The sequence below is a fragment of the Macaca nemestrina genome, chromosome 2 (genome assembly GCF_043159975.1).
Source record: "Macaca nemestrina isolate mMacNem1 chromosome 2, mMacNem.hap1, whole genome shotgun sequence".
In the NCBI taxonomy this organism is placed as follows: Eukaryota; Metazoa; Chordata; class Mammalia; order Primates; family Cercopithecidae; genus Macaca; species Macaca nemestrina.
In genome coordinates, this window is record NC_092126.1 from 102,187,199 (window position 1) to 102,207,955 (window position 20,757).

Here is a 20,757-nt window from a genome sequence, read left to right on the forward strand (position 1 = left end):
TGCCAAGCACTGTTAGAACCTTCTGCAATATTTTATTACTCACTGCAACTACCCACATACAGCAGGTATTATTATCCCCGTTTTACAGACAAGAAAACTGATGCTGAATGCCAAGATCACAGAGCTGGTAGTGGAGAGGCCAGGATCCACGAACACATCTGCTTCCTCCAGAACCCACACTCCTTCCACCGCAGTCATCTCTGCTCCGGGTCTGCCATTTTTGCCACTTCTGCCGACCACCTGTGTAACTATTAACTCACTATTTTTATTGATATCAAGTCCATTTTTATTCTTAAATATATTCTTTTTAAAATCTGTATGTCACTCCTGTTCATTAAAAATGAATAACACTTCCACGGTAGTTCATACCTGTAATCCCAGCACTTTGGAAGGCCCAGGTGGGTGGATCATTTGAGGTCAGGAGTTCAAGACCAGCCTGGCCAACATGGTGAAACCCTGTTTCTACTAAAAATACAAAAATTAGCTGGGTGTGATGGCACACTCCTGTAATCCCAGCTACTCGGGAGGCCGAGGCAGAATTACTTGAGCCTGGGAGGCAGAGGTTGCGGAGAACCGAGATTGCGCCACTACACTCCAGTCAGGATGACAGAGTAAGACCCTGTCTCGAAAAAAAATTAATAATTCTTTTCATAAACAGAAAGTAATATAAAGTGAAATGAAGATAATTTGATGTTATTAAATTTAAACACGATACGGAGGATAAAGAAAAGCTCCCTAATGTGGTTTGTGGACCCAGCATACTTTGGCCCTGTCCCCTCCAGCCTCGACCCCTTCACTCTCCCCCTTGCCCTTCCACAGCAGCCTTCTTTCTGTCCTTAGTGCTTGCCATGCTACTGCCACAGGGTATTTGCACATGACATTCCTTGACCTAAAACCCTCTTCCCCATCATGTTTACTTACCTCCTTCCAGTCTTTCAAAGGTCAGCCTCAAGAAACCTTTAAAGACTTAATTGGGCCAAATCCTCTCTACCTCAGGCCTCAGGGCACTGTGGGTCTCTCCTTCATAGCACTTTTCCCAGGGATAGTTTTGCATTTGTTTATGAAATTGATTAGCCTCTGTCATATAAATTCCACCAGGGCTATGACTATTCCTGGTTTTGCTCACCATTGAATTTCCAGAATTTTGCATGGTGCCTGATACACAGTAGGCATTTAATAGTATTTGCTGAATGAATGAAAGAGTGAACGAGTGACTGAATGGTTCCCAGATTTTTGAAATCTGAGTAGTAAAGCGCAATTCCTTGTGGATGTAACTCTTTTCTTCCCTACTCAACACCTGTGTTTCTGACTTGATTATGTGGTGTGAGAGATACTGTAAGCTTTCTCCAGTGAGGTCACCACTGCTTCCTTTGACCAAGGAGGCACAGCTGAGTGTGGTGCTCACAAGTTTTGAGAGTCAGCGCTTTCTGAATCTTCTGAGTCCTCCAGATACTGCCATCTCCATTGTCCATCCTTTGCAGATCTGTGTCATCCCATTCACACAGGACTGTGACCGACAGGCAGGGGCTTCCACATGGAAAAATAAAGATATAATTAACAAGGTGTAAAACAGCCTTCCATGATTCTTTTAGACTTCACATTTCATAAAACACCAAAAAAAGGTGATCATTTCTCCGCCAAGTCTGCATAGTATTTCTCCAAAATCTCTCTGTCTCCACTGCCAATCTCTAAGTCACACTCTTGTCCCTGGCATCTCAACCATTCTAACAGAGCTCTCCAGCCTTTGTCTTCTCTAATGGATTCTCTAACAGGCACAGTCCTAGATTCATATATGGGCAGGTTGCCTCTTAGCTGAAACACTAGGAAGTCTCCCAACTCCCAATTCCCCACAAATCACATGAAGGCTTCCCCAGCAAACATTTAACACCTCCGTTAGTGCAGACCCCACCCTGCCCATTCAACTTCTTTGCCCAACAGAAGAGAAAGCTGCTTGCTGTTCTGTGGCCACCCTGAGATTCAACCCAGGCCTGCAGCTCATCTATGGCCCACATCACACCCACACTAGTGCCAGGCCCAGGCGACCAGGCAGAAGGAGAACCTGAGCAACTCAGCGTTAGTCCCCACACCTGAGGAAGCTCTCAGAGGTGCAGACAACCCTTGCTGCCGGGTGCTCGTAAATGCCGGAGGAGGCATCAACTTAGGCACAACTTATAATGGGTGTGAATGAAAATCTCTCTTTCTGCTTTCTTTGAGAAAAAAAGCAACTCACATTGAAAGAATAGAATCATTTACTTTACATGGATCCTGGGAAAACCATGGAAAACTGCACTCAGGGAGAAGAATGGCAGAAACAAGCGGAATCACCTCCAGAGGCAAATTGGTTTCTAAAACCATCTCTCCAGGAAGGGAAGTTAATGGGGAAGCAATCCAACAAAAGACCCACTGCAGGCAACTGTGATTCAGTGATGTCCATCATGGAGCTGCAGCTACAATATGCTCTTACTGCAGAGCCCAGGCAAATCACAGAACCTCTCTGAGTCTGTGTTACGGAGATGGTAAAGTAAACGTCATCAGAAAAGTGGGAGAATATGTGAAGAGGTGTTATAAACTGTAGCCTGGTTTCAAGTGTGTATGAGCTCAAGAGAGACCCGTGGGGGCTTTTTGGGTTTTCTGGAGGTGGTTGCTTCTGGCAGAGAGGGGCTTACAGATAAACCAGGTCAGATCCAGAATTTTGTCCCCACCTTTGATGATTCAGAAACATTTCATTTATTTAAGAAAATGGTTCTGACTGGTATCCAGGGCAGCTTTTCCCCAATATCACACTTTCAAGGAAACCAAATTAATAACCAGAGATTTACTTACTGGAGGTGGAAGCTGAGCCAAGGGGACCAGATAGTCAGAGACACAGTTTTTTTAAACCGCAACTTACACAGAGCCTGAAATTTCTGATGCAGTGGAGAAATGGTCTGTCAAAACCAGGGTGAGATACCCCAGAACACCAGACACAGTATCTCTCTCTTGTCGGTAGCAGAACAAACCCTGTAATTGGTTTTCTTCAATTTCAGGAGAAATCCTTTGTCTGCCCTTTCTGTAGCTGTCTACCCTCCATCTGCATTTTCCACTAGTATGTCACAGTTTCCAAGGCTACAGTTTATGCTGTGGCTCTTGGTTTTCTTCCTTATCTTCCTGATTCAAAAAAACTCTAATCTGATCAACCACATGTTTAACAAGCCTTCTCTGAGTTGAGCTTTCCATATATTATGGAAATTCTTATTATCCAGGAATGTCACTTCCTGACCTGTTGGACAAATTCAAAGAATCCCTTCTTTTATACTTTAATTACATTTCCAAGTGATTCAGAAAAACAGACCTGGAAAATGACTTGAATTTGACTCCAATATGAATAGAGCACTGAGAGAAAGCCTGAAAAAGCAGCTACATTGAGCACCAAGGTGGCCAGTGCCTCCAGGGCCCATCTTCCTGGTACCTTTAGGGGTCAGTGTACCTGGGTTTTGTGTGCATGTGTGTATGTGTGTGTGTGTGTGTGTGTGTGTGTGTGTGTGTGTGTTCCTCATCCATGGTCTCAGGAAAGATCAGCAGGCATCTGATTTATGGCAAATTTTATAGACAAAGTGCCATAGTAGCCATCCCAAGGCCAAGCATGAATCTAGCACCAGGGCAATCCACAGAGAGAATTCCAGTTCAAAAAACATAAGGAACAGCCTGGCACAGTGGCTCACTCCTGTAATCCCAGCACTTTGGTAGGCTGAGGCAGGCGGATCACCTGAGGTCAGGAGTTTGAGACCAACCTGGCCAACATGGCAAAATCCTGTTCTACTAAAATTACAAAAATGAGTCGGGCATGGTGGCAGGCACCTGTAGTCCCAACTACTCTGGAGGCTGAAGCATGAGAATCGCTTGAACCCAGGAGGCAGAGCTTGCAGTGAGCCAAGATCCCAAGATTGTGCCACTGTACTCTAGCCTGAGCAACAGAGCATGACTCTGTCTCAAAAAAAAAAAAAAAGAAAAAAACAAAAACAAAACCACAAGGGACAGTGTGGCCCCATCCAGCCTCCGGTGCTCCAGTGAGTCAAATGAAGCTGACACGAAGTGCAAGGCGAGATGGCATTAACTTAGAACTGTGGGAATGAGCAAAAGATGAAAGTACCAACTTGGGCCAACCCTGGCCCGTTTGGAGCTGTGAGTACTAAGGAGGAAATGGCAGTCCCTGCTGCCTGCTCTGTGGGACCACACCTGCACCACTACAGGATGCGGAATTCCTGGAACTTTTACTGGGTGTAAAGCACATTTGTTTCCACAGAGCAAGAGGAAATTAGCTTCATTCCCAACAAAGTGCACAAGCCTTCCTGGCCCACTAAGGCATCCTTTTTTCTTAATGATTTAATGGGCCCTGGGTAAACAGTGGGTGAGCCCCTGACTTAAATGGAAAGGTCTGAGATTATGTAATACAGCCCTGCCGAGCTAATAAGCCAGGGTGGGGAGCTGCTTTGGAGCTATTGCTTTTACACAAACAACCCAGTGGATTGTTTTACTGGAACAAACTTTGAAATAGGTTTCATTTACTAAGGGAGGAAAATTTCTCTGAAAGTAGGGAATCAGCAGACATAATGCATGAAAGATACAGTGGTGAAGCAGTATATAGTTAGTTAAAATATGTCATGCTACACAGTGACAATGGTGATGGCTCAAGGATGGCGTAGGGGTCAGGAGAGGAAAACCAGAAAGGAAGAACACTGGACCCAGGGTCAGGATCCTGGGCTGTCATGTAACATCTTCCAATAAATGTGATCTTGGGGGAGACCATTCTGGGCCTTGGTTTCCACATCTGTGAAATGCTATTATGGCCATGAACACTTACTGAAAGCTTACCCCATATGCCAGACACATCTTCCAATCACCTTATGTGAGTTATCTCATTTAATTTTCACAACAATACAAAGTAGGAGGGAAAAATTCTGCTTCTCTAGAAAACTCAGAAAATCTAACAATGTTGAGTATCCATCCAAAATGTCAGCAAGAAGCCAGAGCTGAATAGGGAGGGCTGTTTTAGATGACACCATTAGCCACGGACCTCACCACTCTTCTTACTATGCTACTTATTTCTTTTATAGTACCTGAGAGGTTCCTACTGCATGTGGGTTTGTGGCCCCTGCATTAGATGGTCTTCATGATTCCTCTTCACCCCTGAGCTTTGATGCTTTTTGCTCCATGTCACCTTCCCCAGAGTAGTCAGGTCATTCTTCAATATTCAGACCTAGGCAAAAGGTACATGACTTTCAGCTCCCCTAGTTAAGTTAAGGGCTCCTAGAAAGAAGCAGCATTGGGGGCTGAGGAAGGGTGCTTACTGTGCCCTATAAAATAGAGTTTCAATGGACACTGGGTCCTCTGTGACCTGACCTCCCCTGTGTTGGCAACTTGAGTCTCACTTGAATGGGGAAAGAAAGTAATAGAGAAATGAACAAGGAAATTCTGAAACCCGCAAGACAAACAAGGACCCTTCTATCATCAAGGTAAAGCCAAGTGTGACCCTAAGGCAAGTCACTTAACCTCTGTGCCTGAGTTTCCTCATCTATAAGTTAATGACAACCCCTACCCCATAAGGGAGCTTGAAAGAATCTCTTTGAGTTGCTAATAACTCTTAAGTTTCTGGTTCTAGTTCTTTGACCATCATGACAGTCCTGTGGTTTTACGAAAGAACTATCTATCTCTATTTAAAAAACAAAAACAAAAAACACAAACCTTTTTTACTTAAGCTAACTTGTGTTGGGTTTTATCCACCAGGAAGTTAGAAAGAGAAATTACTTAGAGATAAACTTACACATTACAAATCCTTCTGTTCTGTGTGCTTTTTAAAATGTTATATTTCTAAATGGGCCTCTGGTGAAGATAATAATGATCACCTCATTGATTTGTTCCCAGGAGAACAGGGTAGAATGAAGTCCTGCTGATCACATTTCTAAATCTTTTTAGTCCCATTGCTTTGGGAAAGTTTTTACACCAGTCATCCTCCTACAGGCTCTCTCTTTCTCGCTATTCCTTCTCTGCAACCACCAGGAAAGGAGGAATCCCAGAGCAGTCTTGCTCCATGGCCATCAGGTCCTTTTCACTCACAATCCTCTTAGACCACATTCTCTAGGAATGTACTCACTCTTCAGGGGGTCCCTCCACTGAGGAAGGTGCTCTATTCATCTGGAGATCAACATGTTCAGAGCTGCTAGTATCTGCCTCCTTCTGGCTCTTCAGCATTGCATTCAACCTAAAGAGCTCCTCCTACCTTCCCATAATTGTTATTTTAGTTTAAATAAGAAAGAGCTGGTTTCTGTTGCTTGCAACTCAAGAACCCTAACTCCAATATGCACCTTAGTGGTGAGGACAAAGGGGTAGATGGTAAAAGGGAGATATTTATATTGAATTGTCAAGAAAAGCCTTTCTGAGGAGGTGAAATTTGTGCTGAGCTTTCTTTTTTTTTTGAGACAAAGTCTCACTCTTGTCCCCCAGGCTGGAGCGCAATGATGTGATCTCGGCTCACTGCAACTTCTGCCTCCCGGGTTCAAGCAATTCTCCTGCCTCAGCCTCCCAAGTAGCTGGGATTACAGGCGCCTGCCACCACGCCCAGCTAATTTTTGTATTTTTAGTAGATACAGGGTTTCACCATGTTGGCCAGGCTGGTCTCCAACTCCTGACCTCAGGTGATCCACCCACCTCAGCTTTCCAATGTGCTGAGATTACAGGTGTGAGCCACTGCGCCTGGCTGAAATTCGTGTTGAGCTTTCAGTGAAGTGTGAGAACAAGGCACGCAGAAGTCTGAGGGAAGGAACATTCCAAGAAAATAAGAGCAAATGCAAAGACCTTGACTCAGAAACATATTCAAGGGCAGCGAGGAGGCCAATGTGACTGGAGTTGAGTGAGTGAGCAAGCATGGTAGGAGATGAGGCAGAGATGTAGGCAGGGGCTGGATTAGGTACGGTCACTAGGCTGCAGCAGACTATTTCAGTTTTGTGATACAATGAAAGCCACAGGAGGGCTTGAACAGAGGATGACATATTCCAATTTTTTAAAAAATGTCTTTCTGGCTGGCTGTCTTAAGAATCAACTGTTAGGGACAAATGTAAAAATGAAAAGAACAGTGGGGACACTGTTGCAGGAGTGCAGGCTGGAGGTGACCATGGCTTGGGTGTGAGTTATGGCAGTGAGAAAGGCAGACAGATTCGTGATACTGTTTCAAGGAAAAGCTGTCTCACATAATTTGCTGATGTGGATTGTGAGGGGAAGAGTATAATCAAGGCTGAGTCTTAGATTTTGGACTCAACAACAGCATAAATGGATTTGCCATTTGCTGGAATGGTGAAAACTAGAGGAGACATAACATTTAAAGTATTAGTCATCTACTGCTGCGTAAGAAATGACCTCAAAACTTAGTGGCTTAAAATAGCCATAAGCATTTACCATCTCACAGTTTCTATGGGTCACAAATTCCAGAATGGCTTAGCTGGGTGCCTCCGGCTCATGATCTCTCCTGAGGTTGCAGTCAAGATGTTGGCTAGTTGGTCTCAGTTGGGGATAAAGCGTCTGCTTTGCAGGTGGCTCACTCATGAGGTGAAGTTGTACTGGCCATTGGTGGGAAGCTGCCATTTCTTCCTACCTGGACCTTTCCACAGTCTGTTTGAATGTCCTATACAAGTGATGTAAGAAAGTAAGGCAAAAGCCACAATGTCTAGCCTTGGAGGTCACACTCTGATTTCCACAATATACTGTTGGTAATACAGATCAGCTGCCTTTATTGTGGGAGGAGACTACACAGGGGCATGAATACTAGGAGCTGAATATTACTAGGGGCCATTTCAATGGACAGTCACCACACCCTCCACACTGCTGCCAGAAGGAAGTGCAGACAAAGCCAGCAGGAGTGTCAGGGAGGCCAGTCTAATAAAGAGGAACTGAAGAATAGGCAGGAACGGGAGTGGAATGATCAGATTCAGAGAGATACAAATGGGTCAAAGTGAATGATTCCAGACACATGGAATGGAGACTTCAGTGGAGCTGGGTGTTCCCCATTAAAGGGTGAGCTGAGCTGGACAGATCCTGCTTCTGCCTTACATACTGAGTGGCCCACCAGGCTTTATGAATGGTGATGCAGTGAGGTGACCACAAGAAAGAAGGGGGAACCCGAAACTGAAGATGTAAAAAGAAATCAATCCAGGCTGCTAACCAGGTTGAAGATGCAAGTATCTCCCCCTCCCTCCTTCTCTCTCTCTCTCTCTCTCTGTGTGTGTGTGTGTGTGTGTGTGTGTGTGTGTGTGGTAGTGGTGGTGGTGTTGTAGTATTGAGTGGGAGTAGAGTTGTGGAATGAGCCAGAGATCAAGCATGTTGGAGAGGAGCAAACAAAGGACAAGGAGGCATTGAAACATTGGGCAGATCCATATGATACTGATAAAACCAGAGTGGAAGTCTTGCAATTAACTCTGTGATTTTTGCAGCCTGGCCATGCAGAGCACAGCCTCGTGTTTGAGGTTTGTACTGAGTCACTTGGAGCAAGGATCTATAGAGCCATATGTCATTTTCCAGCTATGAAACCACTTTCCCCTTGACAGGTCAAGGTGGAATTCAGTACCCTGCATTTTTGTACCCCTACCCCTTTCTTTCCGCACCTGGACAACTACAACAAGGCCAGTAGAGATACATCCCATTGAGAAACACAAGCCTCTGCCTACCACACACGCACAAGTGTTTAATGTGAAACCACCCTAAACACAGTACATAGTGACTAATACTCAGTAAAAGACAGAAGCTGAATATCTTTGGAAGGGAGGATGGGAAAATTAATATCACAGACATTCATCCATTACTCCTCTTTCCTGTCCTGTCCTCTTTTCATCTCTCCTTTCTCCCCTCTTCCCTCCTCTTTCTTCTCCCTCCCTTTCTCTCCTTTCCAGTGCCTCTCTCTCTCTCTCTCTCCCTCTCACACACACACACACACACACACACACACACACACCTGTCCTGTCCTTTACAGGAGCCACTCACCTTGCAAGGCTGGCTAATGGCACAGGCATGTCTGGGTCCCATATTTCTAACTTACAGCTTCTTCCATAGGGACAGGGCTCTCTCTCTCTCTCTCAGTGCCTGAACCTTCTTAGGGACTCCTCAAGGAATGTGGATCAAGTATTGAGGAAAGTAGTAATCTCCCCAAGACACTCTGAGATCCAAGAGTTTTCTGCTAAGAGCAGGCATCACACAAAAGAGACACCATTTGCCCATGTGACTTGAAGGGTTTTAACTTCATCCCTGAGGCGACCTCACACTCGTTCTGGACACTGGCACTTCAGTGAAGCCTAGTTGATCAAATTTGCTGAATCTTACCTTAAAAATGCAAAGAGCAGGCTCTGTGAAGCCACAGAGCCCAGGGCTGCTCTCTCAGGGAGCCAAGGTGCCCTCTTCCTCTGGGCCCAACCTTGAGGAGAAATTTTCTTAATAAAGGACCACATCCCAAACCTGTCTGACTTCTCCAGTGGCAGAATATTTTGCTGCCCTGTTTCTGCCTCCAGCCCACATTCGCAGAGCTGGCACATAACTCAACTGTGCCATCCTGGGAAGGATTTGAGCACAAAGTCTAGTTAAGTCTAAGAATCAAGCATGAAGGAAATAGTCATACCATCCTGCCTCCAGGACTAGCTACATAATTTGTGGCACCCGGTGCAAATGGGAATTTGAGGCTCCTTGTCCATAAATAATTCAGAATTTCAGAATGGTGACAACAGAGCATTAAAGCACTGGGCCCGTGTGACTGCACTGGTTACACACCCATAAAGCTCACCCTGCCTGCCTGTGACTTCCTCTGAGTCCACAGCCTTGATGCCTGCCCTTAACATCCTTCCAGCCAGTCTCCTTGCATGCCTCTCTAGCCCCGGGCTGAGCCACACAGGGCTCTGAAAGAGAAATACTCTTCCTTCCTTATTTATCACCTATCTCTCATTCTCTGAGCCTAGGCAATTCCATCATTCATCTCCTGGGCAGTACAGACCCTGTGGTCTCCATCACAAGTCTCTGGGCTCCCCCATCCCTCCTTGTTACAGTTCTTTCCCTGTCTGCAGCCCCTGCCTGCCTTCCACACACCTTGCAGTCTCTTTCTATCTCAAGTAGTCCTCCCACACATCTTTCCCCTGTCCAGCCCTGACTCCAACTCTCTGCCATTGTTTCTGAAAGCCATTGCCTCATTTATTTGTCTTGTCACCAGGATTCTGCCCAACAAAAGAGTTCTGCCAGCAACTTGGGAATATTCCCACCCCTTGTAACAACTCTGTTCAGAATTTTATAAGACTGCTAGACTTTAAAGATATTTTATAAGTGACAGGAGATATCTAAAAGTTTATTTTTATTACAACTCTGATTTTATAAATGAGGAAATAGGAATGTGGATGGGGTAAGTGGCTTGTCCAAGGTCACATAACTAATGAGTGGCAAAGCCGAGATGGGATTTCAGCACTTGCTGACTCCTACTACAACTCCTAAAGTTGGGACTGATGGGGTCATAGGAGAATGAAAGAATAAGGACATAAAGGAAAAAGACAGTATGTGGTTTTTTAAAACAATGGCTGCATATTCTTTGGCACCATTGAGAGGTGGGGATCTATGTCCCTTCTGAGTCTGGGCAGGCTTGTGACTGCAACCATTAGAGTAAGGTGGAAGTGATGAAAAGTCAACAAAAGTCTGCCTGGTTCTCCTGTGATGCTCACTCTGGGGGAAAGTCAGCCTCCATATAAGAACTCCAGACATCCTGAGACCGCCATCCTGGGGAGATCACATGTAGCGCTCTGGTCAACAGCCCTAGTTGAGCATCCAGCCAGCAGCCAGCATTAACTCCAGCCATGCAATGAGCAATCTTGGACTTCCAGCCAGTTAGGCCATTAGAAGATTCCAGCCCCTGCCTAAAAGTTTTTTTAACTGAGGCTCCAGACATCATGGAGCAGAGACCCACTGCCCTGACTGAATCCCTAACCCACAGATCTGCGAGTATACTAAAATGGTTGTTCAAAGACAGTAAGTTTCGGAGTGAGCTGTTATGCAACAGTAGTAATTGGAATAGCTAGATACAACCTGTGCATCTGTCCACCGATGTTCAAGTCATAAATTTCACATGACTTCCTCTAACTGCTTTTCAGAATTCCTTCAACAGGCAACAAAAAGATGGTGCTTTTGAAGAATGTGCTTAGAAAGAGCAGGAATTCCTCTTCCTCATCCACATGCCTCAGTCCAGCCAGGTCTGCTTTCTGAAAAGAAGTGGACAGGCTAGGGTTCCAACTCCAGTTCCATACTTAACTTCTCTGAACTTCAGTTTTTCCTCTGTAAAATGGGAATTAGTGAGTAATTCCACATTGTGGAACTAGTGGGGGATTTTAGGAAAGCAAATGTATGAACATGCTCTGGGAACTTTGCAGCACATTATGAAAATAATCATTAAGGCTCCCTACAATCTGTTCCCCCAGTCCATCCCATCCCCTCTCATTTTGCCTTGGTGCCTGGTAGATACAGGGTGACTCTGTCGAAATAATGTTCCCAGTCCAAGCCATTAGCTTTCCAGAGACTCACGCAGCTGTCATCTTTCTCTTCCAGTTTGCACCTTTCCAATAAAAGCATTGCCTCTTTTGATTACAGGAGAATTCACTCTAATTGACTTCCAGGCATTAAAGTTTTACTGAGATGAGCTCAGAGGCTCCCCGGGGAGCAGGGGAAGTGCAGAGCATTGCTGCCCTTAGGGCCCTGGTGCTTGCCGAGAGTTTCTAAAACGGTTGGCTCTAAATTTTGGCAGAGGAACTTCTGGGGAATATAAAGAGCAGCTAAGAGCAAGGGAGGCACTCCATCTCCCCCTTATCCAAGGTGCTGGAGGGGAGAAACTGCTGGGCCCCTGGCTTCCTGCTGCATCTCACTCACCTCTGCAATAAGGGGCAGAGACGAACACAGACATGGAGCCCCTCACACCTGCATTCCTGACCCAAATCTGCCCACGCAATGCCTCTGTGTGGGCACAAAGGAGTGAAAGGCATGGTGCCTGCCCTCAGAAAGTCAGCATTATGCTTGCATGTATGATAGGTGGTGAGATAATGTGAGGCAATATAATTAGGTGCCAATTTAGATGGCATAATGAGCATTAAAAGAGGTAAATGGGAGCGGGAGAGAGGAGCAAAGATGAGGGATAATTGAGAATGGTTTCCTGCTAGGAAGGAAACAAGTGCTGGGCCTTTGAGAACAATAATAATAGTAAACACTTACATACCACATGCTCTGGTCCAAATCCTGTGCAAGCCTTTTATATACTTTACACATTCACTCCTCTCCACAGCCCTTCGAGATAGAGTCTGCTTCCAATCCCTCTTTTACACAGATGAGAAAATCATAGCATGAAAGGTTGAGAAACTCGGCACAGGTCAGAGCTAGTAACTGGTAGAGGCAGGATGTGGAGCCAGAAAGTCTGACTTGGGGGCCTGTGTTCTTCACCACCACACTGTGTGTCTTTCAAGGCAGTAAAGTAGACGAGAAGAAAGGGAAGGACCTTCCAAGCAGGAGACACTGCAGGCACAAATGTACAGAGTGGGGCCTCTGCTCCCCACTCAGCGGCCAATCACATCTTTCTTCCGTCTCCTGGGGGAAAAAATAATCATGTATATGGTTTTTTGTGCTTAGGAAATTTCCGGAATGATATGGAAAAATAAATGTTATCAGTGATTACTTCTTAGAAATGGATGAGAGTGAAGTGAAAAAAGTATTTTATACTTTCTAAAAGTTAGAAAATTTCACCTTGAATCACTTTTACAACTAAATATTGTTTTATAAAAAACAAATTAAGACTATCCTCCCCATGTCCCACCATTTCTCTAAAGGAAGCACTTGCTCAGAAGGAAAAGCAGACCAAGCCGACCAAGCCAGGGCCGGTCCTTGGCAGCAACTGGGTACAGGGAAGATGAGCCTATGGACTCTTTCCGCCGCCCAGAGGGAGCTGGGGACCTGCCCTCCTGCCAGCTCACAGAATCCATCCTTCAGGCTCTGGACACTACGCTCACCCCCACCCTCTCTTCCTTTCTCTCTGAGCTCCCCAAGCTTTCTACTCACAACCGTGTGTTTGCAGAGATCACAGAGAGATGAAGACCTCTTTGTTTGACCTGATAATGTTGTACAATTTCCTAAAGTTACTTGAGAGCTTACAAAAATTGACAAAATTTGTGTAAAAATTTGGATTTCTGACTTTGGATAAAATAAAAGATCTGACAATCCTAGGCCTGCATTTTCACTGGACAATCTGGAAGCAGAGTTGATGTTAAGGTCAAATGTCATTTACATGGCACCTATGCTGTTGTTTTTCTTATAACTAGCATGCTTGCTTAGCTATATCACCTGCTGGGTCCTGGTAAGCAGTTGAATCGGCAGTCTGTGCTTTATTTTTTGTTTATTTATTTTATTGTATTTTATTTTTGAGACAGAGTCTCACTCTATCCCCCAGGCTGGAGTCCAGTGGCGTGATCTTGGCTCACTACAACCTCTGCCTCCTGGGTTCAAATGATTCTATGCCTCAGTCTCCTGAGTAGCTGGGATTACAGGAGCACGCCACCACGCCCAGCTAATTTTTATACTTTTAGTAGAGATGGGGTTTTGCCATGTTGGCCAGGCTGGTCTCAAACTCCTGACCTCAGGTAATCTGCCCGCCTCAGCCTTCCAAAGTGCTGGGATTACAGGTGTGAGCCAACGCGCCTGGTCACTCTGTGCTTTAGATTGCAAATAACTTCCAGTTGTTTCACACTTCTGTTTTCCCAAAGATCCTTGAGTGCAGAAACAAAGTCCAACACATCCTTTGCATTCCACCTATATTCTAACAGTGAAGCTTTTTGTTGAAGGCCTGATGAACTGATCTGTCATGATTAAGTTACAGAGTAAAGACCTGGATTTCAGTCTATCCAGGATTGGCTATGGCCACATCATCTGTGCAGCTCAACGCTCAATCCTCCTCAAGAATGCTCTGTGCTTTTATGCCTCGGAATATTGATAGACAACATGCTGCTCTCCCCTAGGCTTATGGTTTTACTAAATATAACTTCTGATTTCTGTTATCTGTCTTTACAAACAAACTGCATCCCTCTGGCGGATCTGTCTTCCTGCCTTGACAGTCAACTTCCCATTACATCTCTCTTGCTCATGCATATTATATGAATGACTCATGTATCAACAAAAGGAGGAATCCCTTATACCTATTACCTGATTCATTACAAATAGTAAAAGAAAATACCCTTACAGCCTGTGTGTCATGCTAAAGCTCTTTCTTACCTTTAGTCTCACCGAATACTTACAGCAACCCCTGGAGGGTGGCATGGTCACCACATTACAGGTTAGGAAATCAATGCACAGATAGGTTAGGTAGCTTGCCAAGCATCATATCTCCCAGCTGGGACCTGCACCAATCTAGTGCTTTTTCTTGATATATCAAGGGCAGGTAGAGTTTTACTGGCTACCTTTCCCTTTTCCATTTTGCTTTTGTTCACTGCTTAGCCTTCAGCTGTGGGCCAGGCTGAGATCTTCCTATGCCACTCTCCTACCTTACCACACACACTTGCCAGCTCAGTCCTAGGTCAGGTACAGACATCCCCGATTCTCAGGAGCAATGGCCAATGCTGCACTCAGCCCACTCAGCCCCAGAAAACTGGTCCCTAATGGGTTGCAATAAGAGGAAAAGAAAATGTGGTTCTCTTGAGGCATTCCTCTTCTTCAGATTACCTGTGACTGTGGTTGTTTGAGATGACTGTGACTCCCAAGTGCTTGAGAATCCACCTGGACTCCTCTGGGGTGGCCATGGGAGAAGAATAGTGTCCTTTTTGAAGGGCCTTTTAAGGGACAATAGACGCCAGACACTGGAGCACCTCTGGGAGTGTTATTCATTGAAGAATCCAGGATGAAGGCTACTGGGATCAGAAAAAAAAGAACCCTAACAGAAGCCAATCTCAAATGCCACTGAGAGGCACTGAGCCAAAGCTGGGTCTCACTCTCCTCAGCCAGGTTATGTCGTATAGCAGATGTCTCAAAGTTATGCTAGCCTTGGCTCCCTTCTCCTCCTCTAAAACTTTTAGTTTCCTATCAAATACTTTCATACTAAACAGGAGGGAAATTGGTTTTACTATAATAAACAAAACATGTATTGATCATAACATCAGGCCAAGAGAAAGTTCTGGTCACTGAGATTTCATAAAACTACAGGGAGAGACTGCAAATGCAGAAGAAAGGGGTCTGAGATAGGAAAATCTACACATTCAAAGAAAGAAACACCCAAGCAATCTTTTTTCATCACTTTTCTTCCGGCTTGTGTGCAACGGTATCAGCTGTTGTTTCTGCCCTGACCAATATCCCACCTATCCCAGCCCACCTAAGTTCCACAGCACTGGAGATGGCTTCCAACCCCTAATGTGCCTAGTGTCTCTCTTCTTTTCTGTCTCCTGCATGCAGGGAACTTGGAGTAGGAGGCTGCAATTAACACCACTGGGGGCAAGTTCGCCACAAATTACGTGGGAAGCAGCCTCGCCTTCCTCCGGTGAGAAGATTGTGCAGCATCTTCCACGCAGTCTCTTAGAGGGCCCAGTGCAGTGCAGCCCTAGCTGTCCATGCAGTAACCATTCAATAGCATACTCTACGTGGACTTTCCTCCTTTCCCTGCCTCATTCTCCTCTGTCCTCTACTGGTCTTCCTGGGATCACTTCCCAAATAAATTATGTGCATCCAAGTCGTTGTTTCAGGGTCTGAAAGAATCAAACTAGACACAAGATAAGACTGAAAACTAACTCAATGATATATTTTGATTGCAATTAATCTTATTTTTCTTAATGCTAATTATAAAGTATTCCTATATATTGTCATGACAGAACGATGGACCAGCTAAGCTCCTGGATCCCTCTATAGGAACCTGTAACAGGATGGTAAAATGAGCACCCAGGATACTGCGTGTCACATTTAAGGTGAAGTGCTAGACTAGCATAGGAAATGTTCAGAACATGTTTAGGACATATCTAGGACTTACATAAAACTGGTTCCAAGACTCTTTGCCACTTTCCCGTTTATTGTTGATGTTAAGGGGCCACAAACTGGAAAAGAGAAAGAGGATTTCTTTGGAGAGAACTGTTGTTGTATTATGATTCCTCCCTACTTATCCATCAGAGATAAGCATGTAGGTTTACAAACCCCTACATCAAACCTAGTTAGAGGACATCAAGGGGCACTCCTGAGGAAGTTGGCCTAAGTCCCTTGGAGTCTGCAGACTCTGTGGAGCATGGAGAGGTTTGTCAAGCCAAAGCATGGGGAGTGTTTCTATGGACCACGTGGGAGGCAAAGGGGAGAGGCAATTTAACTAGACTTGGCCCACAAGATCCACCTGGAGACAGATGGAAGCTGGAGGGACCTACACTCACAGGGCTCTAGGGGAGAGACTCACATGGCCAGCAGAGGAGCTATTTGTCTGCAGCTGAGAGGCTGCCAGAAATGTGAGGCCAGTCTCTGAAGACCCACAGAAGCACCACATAGTCATTAAGGGAAACACCCCTACCTCTCATTCTACCTCCCCACCTCCTGGCATCCACATTCACCCACCCTCCACCCTCAAAGAGACAGACACACTCCCTGGGAAGCTAACAAGCTGGCAGGAAAGGGTAGAGAAGACATAGTGTGATTTCTAGGCCCCAAATAAGCCATATTGGCATACAAGAGAAGCTTTAATTTAAGAACTTTTTTTATTTTTTGAGACAGAGCCTCCCTCTGTTGCCCAGGCTGGAGTGCAGTGGCATGATCTCGGCTCACTGAAAGCTCCGCCTCCCGGGTTCACGCCATTCTCCTGCCTCAGCCTCCTGAGTAGCTGAGACTACAGGTGCCTGCCACCATGCCCGGCTAATTTTTTGTATTTTTAGTAGAGACAGGGTTTCACCATGTTAGCCAGGATGGTCTCGATCTCCTGACCTTGTGATCTGCCCGACTCGGCCTCCCAAAGTGCTGTGATTACAGGCGTGAGCCACGGCTTAAATTTAAGCCACGGCTTAAATTGGCGCCCGGCCAATTTAAGAAGTTTAAGAGGAAATGTGAATGAAGCTTCCTGGATGAAATTAGTGTTTGAATTGTGGATTCAGTGGACCACCTTCCTCCATGTCAGGAGATGGGGGACATCATTTAATCTGTTGGGAGTCTGAATAGAACAGAAAGGAAGAGGAAGGAGAAATTCCTCCCTTTTCCTTCCCACCTGCCTGTTTGAGCTGGGACCTCAATATTCTCCTGCTCTTGGACTAGAATTTACAGCCCTGGCTCCCCTGGTTCTCAGGCCTTTGGGTTTGGACTAGAATTACACCACAGTTTTTCCTGGTTCTCCAGCCTGCAAATGGCAGAATGTGGAACTTCTCAGCCTCCATATAATGTGAGCCAATTTCTCACAATAAATTGTCTGTCTGTCTGTCTATCTATCTATCTATCTATCTATCTATCTATCTATCTATCTATCTATCTATCTATCTTTTGTTTCTCTGGAGAACCCTGACTAATACAAAGCCATAACCTCCCAATGTAGAGATAAGGATGTATATAGAGATAAGGACTGTAAATAAGGTCATAAGAATGTGGCTGTAATCTGATAGAGCTGGTACCCTTGCAAAAGATGAAGAGACACCAGAGCATAAGCGCTCTCTCTCTCTCTCTCTCTCTCTTTCTCTCTCTCTTTCTGTCTACTAAGACAGAGCCCAGCAGCCCGTATGTAGCATTATCCAGGACAGGGAGTGCCTAGCAGATAGGTATTTCAATCTGCTTGAAAAGTCTGTGCTTTTCAAGGATGAGTGCATCTTGCTGTCAAGATTCATGACATCAGCCATCATTTATCCAATTAGCCTCATTTGCAGGAATCCCAGACTTCATGATAAGGTGGCTTCCAGGAAGCATTTTTCTGAAGACTCTAGGAAGCTGCCATAAGGCCCCAGTTATCTTGGCAGTGTTGTCTCTTATTGTAAATGAATAAATCAACAGCAGCCTTGTGTTGACTTTGAACTTGAGACCCTACTTTTGAGAAGATCAAAGTGCTGAGAAGAGAATGTTCCCATAATACTACAACTGTATTGACCCACCTATTAGCATCTGCATCCATAAGCACTGTCTTCCCTCCTGTGGTATACTGCAAAGATGGCAACAAATTCTTCCATGCCCTATAGTTGTGTAAATTTGCAGTTTCTCTCTTCAAGAAGGAGAGTCAACCAGGCATGGTGGTGCATGCCTGTAGTCCTGGCTACCAAGAGGCTGAGACGGGAGGATCACTTGAACTCAGGAGTTCAAGGCTGCAGTGAGCAGCCACTGGATCATACCACTGTACAGGATAAATGTTAATTCTTCCTTCACCGCCAATCACATCTTACTGCTTTCTTTGCAAACCCTCCTGGGTTTACATGACCATCAGTTCCCCCCTCAGTTACCACAAATGGCCTCCTAACTGATCCCCCTGCTTCCACCCTTGCCCCCGGTAATCTATCCTCAACATAGCAGTCCAGTGATCTTTTAATAAAGTCATGTCATGTCACCGCACTGCTCAAAACCTTCCCACGGTTCTCTATTTCTCTCAAAGTCTTCGCAGTGACCTCAATGACCTCCAAAGCCCTGTTCTATCTGCTTCACTCCCATTACATCTCTGACCTTGCTTTTGGTCTTTCTTACCTACACTTACTCCACTCCAACCACGTTAGTCTTCCCTGATGTTCCTGGGACAAACCAGGCTGCTCTCCTCTCAGGGTTTTGGCCCTGGTCATTCCCCCTGCTGGAGTGCTCATCCCCAGATGTGAAAATACCTAGCTCCCTCATCTCCTTTAAGTCTCTGCTCAACTGTCACCTTCTCCATACATCTATACCAGTCACCCTATTTAAATTATAGTTCACAAAGAAATCCCAGTCCCCATGCTATGCTTTATTTTTATTTTTTGTTTCCATAGTACTTATTCTTTTTTTAACATCCTATACAACATACTAGGTTTGATATGTATTCCCCCACCCCCACTAGAATGTTAGCTACACAAGGGCAGGGATCTGTATCTGTTTTGTTCACTGACAATCTCGTGTGCCTACAACACTGTATAGAACACAAATGAGACATTTAGTAAATGTTTGTTGAATGAGTAAGTTAGTGCTTGAATAATGGAGATAAATGAATGTGGGATCTCCATGTTCATCTCTAATTTTCTATCTCCAAAGATTCAGAAAGGAGTGTAGGCCTTAGACAATGGGGCTTTCCCCACCGTCTGCAGTATCACATAATACCTGTAAGTATTTATCATGAATACCAACCAATGCCTGTTAGGGTACATGTTATAGATTAATACTTTTAATTCAAGATATCCTCACTTGGGACAATGAAGACATATGCTGGTAGGAGAGAATCCGATTTTTAAAATAAATGTATTAAACATCTATAACTTAAGGATGAAAAGAAAAGGATTTTCATAATCCCCTTCCAAAAACAAAGGGATTCTTTGCTTTAACAACTCCCTCCCGTAAAAAAGAAGTCTTGCTTTTTAAACATGGAACTTCTTCCAGAACTGATTAGAATTAGACTCACTTTATAAATACTTTATTTGCATGTACTGTTTTTCAGAAATATGACTACTACATTAAGGGAAGGAAGAACAAACAGTTATCTCCGCAGCTGAATTTCTCACAACATCCAGAGGGCAGCTTTTATGAGCCAGCCCAGCATTTCTATGATTTAAGTTTGAAGCAAGCAGATGTAGCCATCATAGGAAAACCTCATTCCTCTTAGAGGAAGAAGCTGGATGAGTGAGTCTGGAATCGGGTTTGTAATCTCCACTAACCAAACACATAGTAGCACCTCTATGACGCTTTTATGCCTAGTGGGCTCTGTAAGCTCTTATAAGGTAGAATTAAGGAGTTCCTTAGAAAAAGCCTATTTAAGGATAATTATTCCTGGGAAAAGTCCACTTAACATGAATCCACTTAAATGGGAAGTAACATTTAACAGCAAATGATGGAGGTAAGGGAGAGTGTGGATTGAAGCTTTAGCTTTAAAAGAACTAAAAATTATAATACTATATTTGTTTTATATTTAACCACTTTTGATTATAATTGCAACTATAGACGAATTCTTAGGACAGGAGGTTGAATCGAGACTCATTTTGGTGTGCTTTTTTTCTAACAAAAAAATTGTAAGATAGCAAAATATGGCATCCATCATTTCTCATTTGACCTTCACAGCAAGATTTTAAAGAAGGTGAATTTTGCAAAATAATCAAGGACTTCACTTTTCTCCAGGACCTCTCCTAACCCTTTGAATTTCTAATTATCCCCTTTTGAAGACTACTGTGTCACCATCTTTGTTAATTTTCTCGTCTTAAATTGTAATCAGACAAACTCTGCCAGATCCGCATTTCTTGGAGGCATTCTAATAATTATTCCATCAGTCCTCCTCCATTGCTTTCATTATCTTAGTGAAATCCTTCACGTTTGTGAGATTGGCAGTTTCACCTTGCAATTTGTCAGCATAGTAATCACAGTAAAAACACCTGACAATAGTATTGGGTGGGAGTAGATGCCAGTGTTAAGCCGGAGGGAGGTGTGAGTGGGGACTAGCTTTATAAGGTTCTGTTAGTGAACATTTCGTGTTGGGATGACCTTTGCATCCCAACTTATAATTATGGGTATTCCAGTAGAAAATACTCTGAAAATGAGGTTCCCCTGCACTCAAAAACAGGAATTAGCATTGCAGGTTCTTGGTGAAAG

General features: G+C 44.5%; 1 long non-coding RNA gene across 1 annotated transcript; it reads right to left on the reverse strand.

Annotated features, from left to right (window-relative positions):
* Positions 1-748: 748 nt before the first annotated feature.
* On the reverse strand, positions 749-11,158 carry LOC105480215 (uncharacterized). The gene is made up of 3 exons (XR_986344.2): positions 11,077-11,158; positions 5,097-5,236; positions 749-1,527 (listed from the first exon to the last, which is right to left on the reverse strand). It is a non-coding gene; the product is annotated as an uncharacterized lncRNA (long non-coding RNA).
* Between the last annotated feature and the right edge of the window lie 9,599 nt (positions 11,159-20,757).